The 13,890-nt window shown below is 30.2% G+C and overlaps 1 non-coding gene and 1 pseudogene across 1 annotated transcript; both read left to right on the top strand.

Moving 5' to 3' along the window:
* The first annotated feature begins 987 nt into the window (after positions 1-987).
* LOC149879986 (uncharacterized) lies at positions 988-2,087 on the top strand (annotated as a pseudogene).
* Positions 2,088-11,701: 9,614 nt separating this feature from the next.
* Trnam-cau (transfer RNA methionine (anticodon CAU)) lies at positions 11,702-11,775 on the top strand. The gene has a single exon. It is a non-coding gene; the product is annotated as a tRNA-Met (tRNA).
* Positions 11,776-13,890: the final 2,115 nt, after the last annotated feature.

Genomic DNA, 13,890 nt, shown 5'->3' with positions numbered 1-13,890 from the left:
TTGAAAAAACGCAAACCTTATTTTTTATATTTTTTTTGGTCCGACTACCCCCCTAGAAAAATGGTCTGGATAAGCACCTGCAATGCGTAATTTTCCATGTGGTTATTCCAACTCTATTAAATTTTTATTCCATTCAAGCGAAAATTTTCCGTGCGGATATAATCTCCAAGGAAATAGTTTTGCAATCATTAAAGAGTGTTTTTCATATAATTCTCATAAGAAAATTGCTTGTGATGCAATGGTTAATGATTATTCTAAACGAGTATTAGAAATGGTTGTTCAAAGGGAATTAGTTTTGAAATTATCATTAATTAGAGTTTTTCATGTAATTCTCCAAAGGGAATTGCTTTTGATGCAATTGTTAATGATTATTCTAAACGCTTATTAGGAATGATTGTTCAAAGGGAATTGATTTCGTAACAGTCACTACGGTTATTTTAATTTAATTAATTGTGTGGTATCGCATTCATATTTTAATTTTTCTTCTGGTATCGTTACTTTAATTAAATCTCTCGTGGTATCGTAATTCTCGCTTTGTTCTGTGTTCAATATTCAACAACTAAACTTTAGTTTTAAGCAATTAAACATAAGTATACTTTAGTTATTAAAGAAAACTAATCTTCACTCGTTATGCCTTTTACAACATCTTTAACCTGGGATTATTTCAAGAAAAATATAGGTAAGCACTACTTACTAAGTATTTTTTATACTTTATCTCAAAAGGTAATTGCCGGCAATGTCGGGAAATAATTCTAAAATTAATTACCGCCCGAATTATTGTTACATATAATAACTTAACTAAAGAAGAAGGTTCTGTTACATGCAGTGATCACAAACTCAACACTGCACTTCAAAGAACAGTTGAGGGTACCCCGGAACTAAAAGATGCTTTTCTTAAAGCCAGCTTACTTACTACCAGGCTTCATAAACCGACAGCCTTCAATGCTTCGTTGAAAGATGCTGGTTCTAGGTTAGATGTGAGTTATCTCAAAATACCCTCCACAGTAACCACGAGATGGAACAGCCATTACGACATGCTGCACGTCATGCTTCGACTGAAGGTTCCACTCATATACTTACGCGATACAGAAGGTGATGATTGGAAGAAAACCGTACCTACAGATGAGCAGTTCCTACTCTTTGAAGCTATTGTTCCAGTGCTTAAATCTGTTAAAGAATATCAGTTTTTTTATCTTCTGACACAGGAGATCCGAATTGAAATGTCACTGTGGAAAGTAACAGCGCTCACCAACTTCATCGAGAAAGAAAAAAATAATTAAGTTACTCAAGGAAACAACAAAATAGTAGGAAAGTTCTTGGAGGACTTATTATCAGAACTAAATAAGAGATTCCCAGACAAAGGCCGTAAATTACCCGTATTTGCACTAGGACATTACCTTCATCCATTTTTTCGTGGACATCTTCTTGATGTTGACGATGGAAATATTCAAAAACTGGTAGAAAACCATCCCACAACCAAAGAATACTTTGAGAATTCTTCATTGTCTGTCTCAAGCTCCAGTTATAACAACGGTAGTAACGATTCCGTTGCTGATAATGCACAAGGTTGGGAGCAAAATGAGTACAATATTATTTTAGCAAAGTATAAGGAAGATACTAATTCACATCATATACACGAAAACCCTCCTATTAAACTTGAAATGGAAAAATACAAAAAAACAATAGGATCCAAAAATGCAGGAAAAACTGACACCTTAGCATGGTGGAAGTAGCATGCAGCGGAACTTCCTATCCTTTCGGGTGTTGCAAGATCTTGGTCGGCAACTCCTCCAACCTCTGCATCATCTGAAGGAGCATTTTCTGCTTCTGGCCTTGTCATCACTGATTGTAGATACAATCTCGATAGTGACAAAGCAGATAAGCTTGTATTTATATTGCAGAACTATTCCGCTCTTGAAAATTACATTAAAAAATGGCCCATCGAACAAGAAAATGATAGTGATATAGGACATGAATCAGACTTATCTTTGCCAATATTAATAGAAGAAAATCCTAAAATACCAACGAAAGTACGGTAAAGGAAAAAACAACGAATGGACGATAGCCAAAGAATTGTAGATTGTTAAAAGGCAAGAAGTAAATCTCTAAAAAGCAATTGTACTTGTATTTTGTTTATTAAAAATTCAATAAGTCACATTTTAATTTTTTGCTTTTTTATTTTATTGAGAATCTCGATTCGAGACTATGCGATACTATACGATTCTTTGTATTATCGGTATCGTTTGGTACCGAAGCGATACTGATAGTATCGACATTGGAACATAAGCGATACTACACGATACGAGACCTTCCTTTTCGGTATCGAGTGGTATCGAACCGATACTGATAGTATCGACATTACTATATAAGCGATACCACGCGATACGAGACCATTCTTCTCGGTATCGACTAATACGATACCGATTATCTAGTGTCTAATAAATACAGTTAGCTTCTAAATAGAAATATAATATGTTATTATTTTATCATTCATATTATAAATACATCATTTTTTGTCAAAAGACTTTAACTTAATAGTAACGCAAGTATTTTGTAAAACTTCATTTCTAATTTAAAACTTTCAAAACACCAATATGAAAATTGAACTTTCCATCAATTTTTCATGAAAAAGCAATAGCGTACAGCCGCACAGTGATTCAAAAAGGTGAAAAAACGGCAAAAGTTATATAACTATCAAATGTAAACATGTGATACATCAATACAAGTATTTTTGGTCAGAAAATTGAAATTTGTTAATGGAGGTAAATTTTATGCGTACCCATGACGCGAATAACGCGAGCATACGAGTCTCAGTATCATTTACCTGCGCAAATAACAATTTAAGTAAAAAATTTTGATTCCTCAATCCCAAATGTTTTATAATACCATGTATAAAATATGAGCTACATATATTTTTAAATAAACTTTACATCTAAAGCGCGTGCAACACACGCGGATGCTTGTTAGAGTCTTTTACGTTCACAAAGATTTATTTAAATAAAAAAGTTTGGGTTCGTTAAACCACAACACTCACATATTCTACTTTAAATAAAAATTTTTTTGATTCAAAAAACCAAAATACCGTATTATCTTATCTTGCTATTCCACGACCAAAACAAAAAAAAATGAAAGAAGTATTATTAGCAAAAAGAGTTTTATTTTACTATTACATCATTATAATAGACGAAGCATCAGAAGGAAGTGGTTTTCCATTTTCAAATTTATGATTTTTCAAACTAATGCGGTTAATAAAACTATTATTTTCAGGAGTTGACTTCTGCTACTACAAACTTTATCTCAAACTCGACCAGACAATTCATTTCAGCTTTAAGATGTTTATCTTCATTTCTGATGAACTCTTTCGTTTCTTTTTGATATTGGAGATATATATAGTAATGACGTGTATTAGAGAGCTTTTAATTCAACCGTACTGGTTCCTTTATGATGGTTATTTAAGTGGAACAATACCCGTCTGAACAAGACCTTGCTCGTTAACTTGGGTCTCGCCAATTTTTGTATCAGTATGTTTTTGTTTATACACACATTGGAGACACTATTAAAACCCCCTTAAAAGTGATGTACACCTTAAAACCTTCCTCTACTCTCACCAAATATTTCTTATCCAACTCCTCTACAGAATATGTTTAATCATACTCTGATAAGTATCTTTATCAGAGTATGATTAATCATACTCTGTAGAGGAGTTGAAGCAGATATTTCTCTCACAAATACACCCTTAGGATAACATTTCAGTCTTTCATTCTTAATTTCATGAAGTAAAAGATAAATATCTGCATTCTGCATTATGGATGAATTTCTGATAATTTGATACTGTTCATCGGAAAGATCACAATAAACTTTTAAGCTCAAGGCATCTTCAATTTTCATTTTTATTGGAAAACAAACCTCCATGCTTTTAACTATGCCAAGATTTGTAGCATTTTTTATAACTAAAACAAAATCTTTCTTTGTAGGATCTCCAGAGGCTTTTCTTATTGAAGCTAATGCCAATACTTCAGTAGGATGTTCAACCAACGGTACCTTAGCCGGTACGATAACCTTATAAAAGAAAATATTTAAAATTTATGTGAATAAACTACTGAATTGTCTTGAATTCAATTGATTTATTACTACCTTAGAACTTTTGCTTTTCTCACTAAGATCTTTCCAGCCCTTGTTTTTTTTTAATCTGAACTTTCTTAAACGTCTTTTCTGTTAATTGTTATTTCTTTATCCAAACAGGTTTGCTCATGTTCCAGATGTCTTGAGAAGGTTCTTGAATGTTTAAGTAATTTATATTTGAGTTTACAATTAAATATTGATAACGTTTCTTGAGATTTATCATTTCAAGTTCATCAATACTTCGATGGTCTAGACCTTCAATCTACGAGACTCAAGTAGAAGAGCCTCAAGTAAGTTATCATGCTTAATTCCATACTCTTGAATGATAGGAGCTCAATGTATTTTCATGGTGAATGTAAGCAATCAATTATTATTCGTTATTGTGTACGCAAGTTTTTTTTTTTAAACGTTTAATTCAGGCAGTGGGCAGTCAAATCATACAACTTTTGTTTTTTGAGGTTTGAAATTTAGCATGATTTGTTTGAGAACGAGTTTTGGAATGTTTGTTTTTGATTTATGACAGATTACCTCTGTAGTGTTAATGTAGTTTGAAAAATGTGTGAAAAATGTGTGAAAAATAATTAACATGAAATTTTACATTTCACTTTTTTTAAAAGTTTCTTGAATTGGGAGAAGTTTGGGCAACTGACTTTTTTTTCCTGCTTTCATATATACCTATAACTAGGAAAATGTTAAAACTACCCTGGAATCTGGTGGAATCTCTTAGTTTTTCAACCAAATTCATGATTAAAGAAATCAATATAGGGCACTTTCTTTAAGACCTTTGGAATGACAATCTCAAATCAAAATGCAGTGTCAAAAATATTGTTTATAGTTACCAAATATCTCAAACATATGCCTTCAAATTAAATTTTGAATTGCTTTTACTTGTATCAACCTTAAAAGAGTGACACTAAAGCGAACATTTTGTGCGCGAGTTTCGTCATAAAAAATAAGTAAAATAATGTCTCAGGAAAAGATGCAAAAATTGGTGAATGCTTAAAAAATAACCACAAAGCAATAAGTTCCAGTTATTTGGTGGTATTTGTTATATTATAACTCAATTTATTAGCTTCTAGAAATTGTTTTTTTTTTGAGGTTTTTTGCCAGTTTCTTTGGATTTTGACTCACTGTGAACCGCCTGATAACTTTTATAATAATTTTCTTAACACTGCCTCATAAAGTTCTCAAAAATTTAAGGTTTAGTGCACCTTGCCTAGTACACTGCACATTGTGTTTTCACAAAAACGTTTTTACAAAAAAAAAATTGTAATATAATGTTATTTTTTAAAAAATGAATTACTTTAAAATGTAAATATATTTCATAATTTAATCTAAGTTATGTAAAGTAATTTTTTTTTTAAAGTAATTTTTTTTTTTACATCAAAATAAGTAAAAGTGCCATCCCTAGTTTTTACAAAAAAAAGTTTTTACAAAAAAAAAAAATGGGACTCTGTTTCATGTCATATAAACATTACTTGTGTAAAGTTTAGATAGAAAAGCGTAACTCTAAGCACCTCGTGCGTTAAAGGGTTAAAACCGCAATATGTACTAGTCAAAGGTACACGAAATGGGTCCAATAATCATTTCAATCCCCCTCCCCCTCTCCCCATTTAGAGGTTAGAAATAATCAATAACACTGTTTCATAGTAAAAAAAAAAAAAGAAGTGGATTGATGTTACTAATACCATAGATTAGTTAAACAACTATTTATGACAAATTTATAATCAAAATTAGATAAACACAAACGCTTACTTTTTAAATGCCAAAAATTATAACTTATCATAAATCAACACGATCCTTAGCATGATCTTTTACGGTAAGAAAATTCGTCATAGACTATTAGTTCAAACGGCACTTTAAGTTTTTGCAAAATTACAATTGTGGGCCTACAGGCAGGACGGAGTGACTAAAGATACAACAGGCTCCCCTACTCCGCGAGATGAAAAGCTTGAGCGAAGGCAGTTTTTTTTTTTTATAAATTTCAGTTTAAAAAAAGAAACGTTTTCCAATTCAGTTTGTTATGACGTTTCTGTTTGTCCCTGATTTATATTTTTTTGTATATCCGTTTAACATTTTTAATCTAAAACAATTAACAAGCTTTTGAAAGAACACAGTTTTATCAAAAACATGCAAAAATACTTAACGAAGTGTTGTTATTGTTAGTAAAAGAGCATTAAACTAAAACGTTATATATTTTATTTAACTTAATAAATAAAAAATAATTATGCTTAAAATTTATTCTAATATTTAAAGCCAATTTTAATTTAAAAAGAAGAAAAAATCTTTCGCAGTTTAAACAAAAAATAAAAACCGTAAAACAAAATCTGGAAAATATTCAATTTTTTGATGACAGTTTTTCTAAAAAAGTTCCATTAACTATTGCTTTTGTGATTTATAAGCAATTCTTAACTACATTAAAATCATGCACTAAATGATAATGAATTGCAAGTGATATTATTATTATTCACACAAAAAAGGTCAGCCATTCCTTTAATCAGGCCCTGACCATGGTTTACGGAAAAAAGTACCTTGAGCCTACGAACACCTCAATCCAGTCCTGTGAACACCTCAATCCGGTCCTGCAAACACCTCAATCCGCTCATGATTACTATTGACTAACAACACTTCAAAAATTCTTAATGCGAATAAAAACCTGCTGATTTCTAACTCGAAAAATGTATTTTATACTAAATTATCATTATTACATAGTATATACAATATTGTTATATAATGTATGCAATTTTATCACGGTCGTTTGCTTGCGCTGTTATTGTACGCATGCGCAAATTTTAGGGAAAAAAATTAGGCCATTGCTACTTAGAGCGCAATGCGCTCTATGCAGCCATATGCTACTCGGAGAGCAATTCTTTGTATGCATGCGCTATATATTTCTTTTTTTTTTTAAATCTTGCTTATGTTAACCCTATCCCTATCCGTATCCTTATCCCTAACCCTAACCCTAACCCTTACTCTAATCGCCTATCTAACCAGCTTTATTGTGAAATATAAATCGCAGTTATAATAAAATAATTGCGCATGCGTGTACAATATTGCGCTCTGAGCAGCTTATGGGTATGTAGAGCGCATTGCGCTCTAAGAAGACACTTCGAAAAAATAACGTTTTTAAAATGGTTACGGCCCATAGCAACGAACGTAGTTTTTTGCTGGAAACCAAGTAATTGCATATTCTCCAATATAAATAAATTCTTTTGTTGCTGTTTTAATTTAAATTAGTTTAACGATAACCCGGTTATGTACTAAAACACTTAAAACAATAAAAGGAGCCTCTAAAAATTCGTTAACAATTGTTGTTGAGAAAGATGGCTGCTTAACTACACGTGATTTGTTTACGTTCTTCGTTTTTAATCGTGGAAACGGAACCAAATTTCTTGAAAAAGTTTTAGGAGACCTTCTTCCATTTATTTCTTTTAGCTGTTCTTAGCATTCAGTTTTTTTAATAGACAAAAAACCGCTTTTCTGAATTACCTTATTGACCATTACAACTAAATTTTATTTGCCATTAGTAAAGAAAAAAAACTATATATTATTTAGAAATGTAAAATGCTGTTGCTAAAAGTATTTTTAACTATTACAATTTTCGTTTTTTCTCTTTCTTTTTCGTGATTATGGAATTAACACCCAACTTTTAGGATTAGTTTTCTGATGAAAAAATTTTAAGATGCTTTTTAACCGCTTTGTTCGGCAAGGGATAGATTAATAAATACGCTTTAAATTGTTGAACTCATGACGAATTAATTCTCCTCCTTTTTCACCATACAATCCAAAGCCAACACCCCTTTTTTTCAAAATGGAGTAGTGATAATGATCTTCCAACATGTTCAACTTCGGAGGTACTAAAACCTCAAGATTTTGGTTTTGTCATAAAGCCTTAGGCCAAGTTGTACAATAAAAATGCATCAATTCATCAATATTTTTTTCTAAATAAAAAAAATGATAGCAACATGAATTATGTTGTACTTATAATCCCAGCTTTATAAGTTAAATCATTATAAATCATCAAAATTATCTTGCTAGGCATTGCTTTAGTTTCAGTATACTCTTCAACCACAACTATACAGACAATAAAACTCCAAAGCCCTTTGAGAACCTCATTGAAAGCAGAAAGAAAAAAATAAATAAATTGAATAAAACATACTTAGATCATCTAATACTTCTGTTGTCATTGTTTGTTTTTTTGAGTAGAATATGTTACAGCATGCAGAAAAGTTATGAAATAGAATTTTTTATTTTGTAATGATTTCGATTGCTTTCTTGTACAGGTTTGTCCCAGAGAATCCTTCATCATAAACAAGCTTTGGAATTGTTATTAATTATTATTTTATAGCATAGAGTTTTTCTAAAAAAGAAAAATTTCTCTTTAAAAGATTGGTACACCACCTTGTATATTTGTTTTGTAATACATGGATAGCATATAAAAAAAATTTAAGACATTTGATTTCTGTTTTTTTTATAGAATTATTGTTCTGTTTTAAAGTGGTACTGGCCTATAAGTACTAAAGCTGTCAATCATTTGATTTTTAGTGTAATATTTGTTAAAAACTATGCACAATGAAAAAACATTCAGTGTGAATAAATAAAAAATTATCATTATGTTCATAAACATGCAGGGTCAGCAATTAGTATGCAATTTTATTTGCATTTTCATACAATGGTTTCTTAATTAGTCATAGTTTGAGCCATATATATATATATATATATATATATATATATATATATATATATATATATATATATATATATATATATATATATAACTTAATTCTCTAACTTATACCTCATTCTTTAGAGATTACCTTTTTGTTCATGAAACCTTGTCATGGTTACTTTGATTTTGACTCTGTAGTCCTTTGCCTCAAAAATATTGATAATTATAGTATTTTCTTTACTATTTAGATTTAAAGTATTTATAATCAGGTAGCTCTTCTTATAACTTCCTCCACCAAAATCTCCAACAATTTTAACTTGAATATCTTTTTCTGGAATGAACTTATGATGGAAAAGACCATTAAAGTTGCATGAAAACAAAAATATAGATAATTTGGCAAAATTTAAAGATACACAAATTATATAAATCTTATTTTAATGCTGTAAGCTTCACTAGCAGTGTTAAAAATTGATTTGTTTTAAGAGAGATGTCATTTGTAAATTGATATGATGTATGAGAATATGTGTTGGCAGATCTTTTACATAACCCAAAGGTCTAGATTTATTTCAAACTTCCCATTCTCTTCTTTGTAAAAGGTGAAAGGAGTATTTTCGACCACATTTTCATTTCAAGACCAGCTTTCAACAACTATTTAGAGAACAAGAATTTATAAACAACGTTAACTTTTTGAGTTGTAGTTTTTGTACATAGTTTAGAACCAGCCAAAAGCAATGCGATATTGTCATCACTTGTAAGCCATCAACGTTAAGCAAAAAAATTGAATGCTCAGTAAAACTTGCTTTGTTATGTTGTATATAGACTAAATATCAGTATTAAAAAAAAAATTCTGGAAATTCTTCGATCAGATTTTATTTTTTTTTGACTTTAAAATTCTCAGTTTTACCTTTATCAAAAGCTGCTTTTTCAGTTTATTATATTTGCGCACAATTAAATTTCAAGGTTTTTTTAAGACATAGGGTAAGGTTGCTAATATTGTACCGATGCCTATATTGTACTTTTAACATAACTCGTTATTTTTACAACTCACAAGAAATTTTTTAATTTATTTTTTATTTTTGCTGAATGAAATTAAGTAGTCAACTGTTTTTTTTTTATCATCCAACTGTATTAAGGCCAGAGTAAGGTCTTGTTGGTTTGTTATTGGAGATTTCTTATTTTAGGTTTTCATGGCTAAGCGTATTTCACTTAAGAAAATAGAAGATATGATTTGTTTAGTGTATTTATGTTAAAGCATAATTTATCTAAATTCAAAACAAATACCGAGAATTTAAAATACCTTATTTTTAGTTGTCAAATTTTTTAACTGAATGTCAGATTAGTTGCGTAAATTGTACCTCAAGGCATATCCTTAATTGTACCGACGCAACCATTCTGACCGCTAAAAAATGCGTGTAAAGTTTAAATTCCTTTTGAGATTCCAATTAGAGTAATATCCATACTTACAAAACGAACTTCACCACTTAAACAAAATATCAGTATTACTCTTGTATTGACAAGCAGTCCTTAAAAAGATGTTCTCTCTAGTTCAGTTTTACCAATATGTCAAGGCTTGTGTCATGTCGGCTGTGTAGGTGTTAATCAAAAACAGACACAATATATCTGAAACTTTTGCCAAAAATAATGTTTTTATGTATTTTTTTTTACAATATTTAGTGTGGTTGTTTTTAAAACAGATATAGTATATATTATTTTACATTATTTAGTATAACTATCTTTAATACCTACCTTCCTCCACTATTCTAATCTTAGCTAACCCATTGGTAAACATACAATTTAAATAAAAATTGTACCATATGTGGTGATACCTGTTTTCGGCATTTTCCAGAAGAAAAAAAAGTTCAAGTTGCATAGAGTTTATTAAATAAAAAACTTCATTTCATAATATTATGGGCAGTTAGGTGTTATGTTATGTTATATCAGAATATTTCCAATTGCTGATTTTATAAAAACCATTCCTTTTAATCAGTTCTTTAAATCCCTTAAATCTAAAATCATTAAATATTTGCAAAGCTGTAAAGTAATTGAAATCAAGAAAGTGGTACAATATTGGATTGCAATGGTACAATTAAGGATCTAGTTTCCTTAATTGTACTCTTAGCGCTATTTTTTTAGTTTGATTCTTCGAGACATTGCGCTTTTTAAATTCTGAGCTATTTAAACATCTTTACAACAAACAATCCCTAAATTATGAAATCCAATTGAAAATCCAGGTTTCTACTCAGTAGACTGTCTACATTTTTTAATTTTATCTTAGGGGGTACAATATTGGCAACCTTACCCTATGTATACTTTGCTTATAATAGAAACTATCCCAACTTATCTTTTTTTAAGAAGATTTCTATTTGTAAAATTCCTTTTCTTTTTAATAAGTTAAAAATTGTTCCAAATTTTTGCTTTTAACTTTTTGCTTTTAAATTCTTTTAACACTTTTCAAATAATTGAAATCAATCAAGTTCAAAAATTTTTTAAGTAAAAAAACAGACAAAACACTAACCTGTATCCCATGTGACACCTACTTCATTTAATTATGCTTACGCTAAAAAAGGGCTTTTATTTTCTATTTTCGAACAACCGGAATATATGCTTGAACAAACATTCCCTTTGGAAACTCAGTCTCAGGCCAAAAAGGAGTCTGAACGGGCTAAAAGAGGTTCTGAAAATTTAAACTGAACGTGTATTTTTTGTCTGCTCACTTTGTAAGAAGACAGTGTGCATGTTAAGTTTGTTGATAAGACAGGAGATTTAAATGCTTCGCATACCATTATTTTTTCTCAATATTGCAGTTAACAATTTTACAATGTCATTTCAAAAAAGTCGTTTTTTAAAAAACCGTTTTCTAATTTATAAGATTTTTTTCAATATTAACTTACTGTTATCAATATTCTTTAAGCCTGGTTGGCGCAGTTGGTTAGCGCGTCAGTCTCATAATCTGAAGGTCGTGAGTTCGACCCTCACACTAGGCATTGTATTTTGGTATTCTCCGTTTATGATGCAACTTTGGATTTTTTTTTTTTTTTTTTTTTTTTTTTTTAAAGGTACATATGTAAAATTCGAAAACATTTTAAGATTTTAAAAAAAGCAAATAAAAATTTGCTGAATAATGATTAAAGTATGTATGAACCATGTTTATAAAAAATTTTATTAGAAAAATTATGTTGAATTACTTTTTGCAAAGGAATTTCGAAACCATTTACTCTCGTAAATTAATCCACGAGAGTTAGAAAATTTTCCAATTTCTAGAAAATAATAGACAACGAAGTCCAAATTCTACGAAATCCACACCACGCACTGCACCCTCATTCAAGAGCTTGTTGAAGTTAAAGAATTGTGGCTGCGAGAAAATCTTTTTATTCTTCTTGATGAAGTAATCCGAACTTATATTGCTGTTGATCTCTGATGTTGTGGGGTATTATCAATTAGCTTTGCTGTTAGAGTACCTTATGAAGGTCCTCGTTAAAATTCCAAATTAGAAAAGATGCTACCTTCAACACCAAAGAGAGTTGGATTACTGCCAATTATCAATATCCTAGGTACTTAGCTTTTAACTTTAGAGTTCTTTAAAATTCTGCAAGTTCTGTTCTAAACTGTACTTCGTTCCTTTTTCGTTGGCTTTTAAATATTTCTTTAGGACCTTTGTTGAATTTTTACAGTTTTCTTTGGTATCAATCAAGGATTCGTCAACATGTTTGTTATCTGATTTAAAATAACACAAGCATGCAAAAAAACATGAAGTGTTTTTTGAATTGAAATAGGTTAAATAAAAAGTTCCGATGACAGACTCTCTCTGCTGAAAAAAAAAATTTTTTAATAATTTTCTAATAAGTTTAAAGACAGATTTTGTTATAACTTAGTCATGATTTCTAAGTGATTGCAATATGATTAAAATTTCTGAAAAGTGAGGGGAGGACGGAAAAATGAGGAATCTGGTTTGAATATTAAACGAATTGAGAACAACGAGCTGATTGGAAAATTATGAAAATGTGATAATTTCTCATTGGAAGTAATAAATGAAGAGGTAAGTAAAATATCACCCACTTATCTTTTAGATAACTAAACTGTTATCCGTAAGCTTCATTTATGTCAAAGCTTAGAGCAGCTTTCTACGAGCTATAAAAATCTAGAATTCTTTTGAAGGTTCATATAGTTTTGCAAGATATTGTCGAACTCACCCACATAAAACGTGGGGTCTTTTATGTTGTTGAATTCGATAATATCTTGCTAAACTATATGACCTTCATTAAGTAAATGATGTCGACTATTCATAACAAAAAGGTGAAGCTTTTTTGTACCTCTTAAATTCTGTAGGCTAAGGTTACTGGATCAAGCAAGTTCTCAAATCTGTTCAAGATGATTTCAAGCATGATGAATTCAGTGAATTCGGCAAAGCGAAGCGATGTTTGGAGAAAATTCATCTTTGCTCCTTTCTGATGCTACATCAAAGTTCAAGTGAATGTAGCAAACCCTACTCGACCCTCAATCACCTTCCATAGGAGCTCTTTTTGACTCTTTTTTTTTTTTTTTGTTATGTTAAAGTAAATCAAAACTCTTTGAAAAAATTAAATTGTAAATTTTATCAAAAAAAATTTTCATATTTTAAAGTTTAAGACTTTTTAAAACTTTACGTGATCATAAATCTTAATGGAAAAGAAAATTTCTGAATAAATTTTGAAATTCGTTGTTTGAATTTTGATCAATTTTGTTATAAAAATTTATAATTTTAGGAGATGTAGTTCTAGGAAGATGGCTAATTAAGTGTCGGAGCGGGGGTTGAATTAGTTCCAATTACTCAAACTTTTTACAAGTCATCTCATTAGAACCTATTGAAGCATACTATAAATTTGAACTAGTCCCATGCTTCTTAGTTACATATCTCCAATGATACATTATATATACTAGATGTCTAACTTGCGGGATTTTATTAGACGAAAAGTGAAGCCGCTTTTTTGTTTAGAAATTGAATCCGCCATTTGTAATAAGGGCAAAAGCTATATCCGACGTGCGAAATAAAAGTTAAAAATGCATGTTTTTGCCCGAATTAGAAATGGCTTCCACGGCTTCACTTTTCGGATCGAAGTTTG

This window comes from Hydra viridissima, unplaced genomic scaffold (genome assembly GCF_058129835.1).
Source record: "Hydra viridissima isolate aposymbiotic clone 2 unplaced genomic scaffold, HvirCarnegie_v1 scaffold_13, whole genome shotgun sequence".
Lineage (NCBI taxonomy): Eukaryota > Metazoa > Cnidaria > Hydrozoa > Anthoathecata > Hydridae > Hydra > Hydra viridissima.
The sequence above is the reverse complement of the archived record's forward strand: the minus strand, read 5'-3'. Positions and strand labels throughout refer to the sequence as shown.